The sequence below is a fragment of the Triticum dicoccoides genome, chromosome 5A, assembly GCF_002162155.2.
Source record: "Triticum dicoccoides isolate Atlit2015 ecotype Zavitan chromosome 5A, WEW_v2.0, whole genome shotgun sequence".
Taxonomy (NCBI): Eukaryota; Viridiplantae; Streptophyta; class Magnoliopsida; order Poales; family Poaceae; genus Triticum; species Triticum dicoccoides.
The window spans coordinates 347371343-347375135 of record NC_041388.1 but is presented as its reverse complement, the minus strand read 5'-3'; the positions used below and the strand labels follow the sequence as shown (position 1 = coordinate 347375135).

General features: G+C 41.4%; 1 long non-coding RNA gene across 1 annotated transcript; it reads left to right on the top strand.

The window, feature by feature from the left end:
* The first annotated feature begins 2380 nt into the window (after window positions 1–2380).
* LOC119298658 lies at window positions 2381–2885 on the top strand. The gene is made up of 3 exons (XR_005145904.1): window positions 2381–2402; window positions 2495–2620; window positions 2715–2885. It is a non-coding gene; the product is annotated as an uncharacterized LOC119298658 (long non-coding RNA).
* Window positions 2886–3793: the final 908 nt, after the last annotated feature.

Below are 3793 nucleotides of genomic sequence, written 5' to 3'. Positions count from 1 at the left end.
ATTTGGTTTACATGTATTTGAAAGTTTACGATTTGTAATCCACCTCCTACCTTATCTCTAGGACATGCTTCTTGCCCTCCAAGTCTGTACTCCTATTATATACTCACCCGTGAGGCCTAATACAACATCCAACACATTACGTCAATCATCCCTCTCTATTCCCTCTAACAATTATTGATGTGTTCTCTCGGGTATATTGTATCTGACTGTTAGTAGATTATATGTGTGCATGTATATGTTACGAAAATATTGTTCAAGAAAAATCTAACGGTAATAATATTTTTACTCCCTCCGTCCGGGTTTATTTGACACCCTTGTATTTTGTGTCAATTTTGGTCATAGATTTAACTAATAAAAATGAATTATATGCCACAAAAATTTACACAGTAAGAATCCTCTTCTCTACCACTTAAAAAACGAGCAACATTCCCATTTCGCTCGCTCCCTTCGTCTAACCTCCACATCCCCTCCCCACGTAATGACTCCCTCCCTCCAGGTTTTTTTCTTAGTACACATAATTAAAAGAGCCTTTATTAACATTAACTTGCCTCCCTAATCCCCTCCTTAATCTGTGTTCTTTCCACGATAGGTACAAGGAAACCGCCGCCTCCGTGCATGCTGCCCCGTGCTCGCACTCGTCTCACCGTCCGTCGTCTGCGACCGCACCGCGCTGCCCACCTGCAACAACACCGCACCGACGCCCTGCCGTCCACCGGGGGCGACTGCATCGTGCCTCTTCGCCTACAACAACGCTGCGCTCGGCATCGCCACGTCCTCCCATCCATCGCCGGCGGCTGCACCTCACCTCATTGACTACGACAACGCCACGCCCGGCAGGCCTACACCTTGCCTCCCCTGCTCGTACATCGCCCCGACCAGCACGTCCAGCCGCCTCTCCCTATCTAGCACGCGCTGCCCACTGCCGTCGGCTCCTCATGTCCAACCTGTGCTTGGGCTCGAGCACATACGCCCACGTATATCTCCATAGATCACGTGTGCCTAATTGCATCATGTTATTCTTATTTCTTGCAGTTTTATATTCTCGGATCTCGCATCACGAATAAATCTTCAGAAATTCATCGATCAACCTTTTGTTAATTTTGGTAATCTGCTACCAACAAGTGTTTTCATGTTGAGTGCATAGTGCCCCTGGGTTAAGGGATCCATGAACCTGTGCAACTTACTACTGATCTACGTGAATAAAAAAGATACAATAATTTGCCAAATGCAGTGGCTTGCAATTTCATTGATAAACCTGCAACACTTGTTGGACTTATTGGTCTCACGATCCATATACTCTATCCGTCCCATTTAACAAGCTGGCTAAATGTATGAATGGATGCGCGGACGTAGTACAATGAAAGCTGCCAGTTCAAACTCCTAATAGTAGATTCTGTAGGCAGTGTTGCTGGTGTTTTGGTTCTATATAAGCCTAGAACCTCAAACGGCCATAAGTTTTGTGCTAATACTGAAGATATTGTTGCACATGCTAATACTGAAGATATTGTATGTACTGAAGTTTTACCATAGCTCCTCGCCTGTGTTTTGTTACTGAAAAAAATCTCTGTACGCTTGAACTGTTGTTGCATGAGCCAGAAGTTTGATTATGAGCTGAAATCTACCATTTGTGGTGAGACTTGAGAGATGCTTATATGTTCCTAATTCACAGTAGTATCCTTCGGAAGTATTTGTTTGTTTGTTTTCTCGCATGTACAGAATTGCCTGCATGCTCTTTTTGCCAGAAAATGTGCTTCAGAATTATGTGTTTGCCCGGCTATGCAAAATTAGGCAGTGAACCATTTTATGTCCGGCATAGATGATTTACTTGCACATGAGTTAAACAGTTAGGGGCATCCCGGACTATGCAGAACACAGCTGCACAAGAGAGTGTTAGCGTAAAATCCTATGAATAATCCACCTTGTCCATACAGCAGTTTATATTATAGCTGTTAGTGCGAAGATATTGTGATGAATTTTCTGAAACGTACAAGAACGATTTTATTAATTTCCTTATTTATTTTCTTTGCAGATGGAGTCTCCTAAATGTTCCAGTGAACGCACTCCCTTTAAAGACCTATCCAACTCCGTCAACGCAAGTAATATTGATTGGATTACGTGTAAATGTACCATCTGATGCACATCAACTAGCTAAATTGTGTGCTTTTTAGGTGTTGTCGACATTAGTAATGGAGGGCAACCTACAGATATGAAAGAACGCAAGAGGCAACGTGCTAGGGAGCGATATGCGCAAATGGATAAACAGAAAAAAGATGAATTACTACGGAAGCGCCGTGAAGCCTATCAACAAAAAAGAGCTCGACCATTAGTTGGTTCTGAAGAGGCGAAAGTGGGGGCAAGTCCATCTGTGCTCTCCCAAGAGCAGATAACGACAATTGGTCAAGGTGTGCTTCACCATCGAGTGTCGGCTTATTATTCGCAGTTATATCATTTGCTGGTTCTCTTAGCTAATACATCTGATAATTTGTTTAACAAGGGGACATTGCATTGAACAAGGAAAATGTGGTGCCTAATGAAGATAGTGAGTGGTTAAATAGAAATGACACATACCAAAGAGCATCAATTGATTTGCCATCCCAGGGGCAAGAAAACCTCATGACTGGTATGAAGGCCACTAATTAGTGGTTAAAATGGAAGCAACTTTGTTAATAATTCATTCTGTATTGTACTAAATATGTGTTTTTTTTCATTTCTAGATATTATTGCCATCAACAATTGCAGTAATGATGGGCCCACATCATCGATGATTCAACCACAACCCATAGATTCCAAAGAGCGGAAGAGGCTACGGGATAGGGAACGATATGCATTGATGGATAGCAAGAAAAAAGGTGAACTTCTAAAAAGACAGCGTGAAGCAAGGAAATCATCGTCAGGTAAAGGTTGCCTAACACTGGACAAATATGTCAGTAATATCATTTAACACAGATTAATCATCATAATTCCATGTCAACCACAACTCTTACTTTAGGTTATCATGTGATTTCATTAGAGAATGTGTCAGTAATATCATTTAACACAGATTGATCATCATATTTCCATGTCAACCACAACTCTTACTTTAGCATTGTCATGTGATTTCTTAGAGAAACTTGAATCAATACGTGCGAAGGATAGGGCACATTATGCCAATATGACTCCTAATCAAAAGCACACAAAGATGGCATTGCGTGCGTCAGCGCGCAATACTCTGAGCAAGGATTCCATAGCCATGGAGAACCCATTGTATATCCCTAAGATTGTTCGTGATGGCTCCATACCCACATGTGATTGGTCTATTCCTGAAGTCTGCGGAACCCCTGTTTATATTAAGTCTGCTTCGGAGGAGATGTCAGATGGGGAGACCCATGATATGGATGTGAGTGAAATATCACGGACAAAACATATAACACATGGAGAACGACATGCATTGATGTGTCGTTGAAATGAAGCATTCTATGAAAGTACTAAGAAGAATGAGACTGCATTGATGGATGAAACCTCGTCGATGAATTTGGAAGGCGTAAATGGTTCAGAACACCAAACCCAATCGATCATTGTTAATAATGGTAATGTTCTTCCTTTGTTATTATAATTCTCTAATGGAACTCATTGATAGTTGTAATGACCATAACTTTATGTTGTATATTAATAGAAAACACATCTCCAACGCGCGAGACTGCCCAAAAACACCCAACACACTCACAAGGCAATGATTATGGTAAGTTTTTTTTAGAATTTTAGAACAAAAAACATTGCACAACCTATTTGAGGCATGGGGCTCATATATAACTAT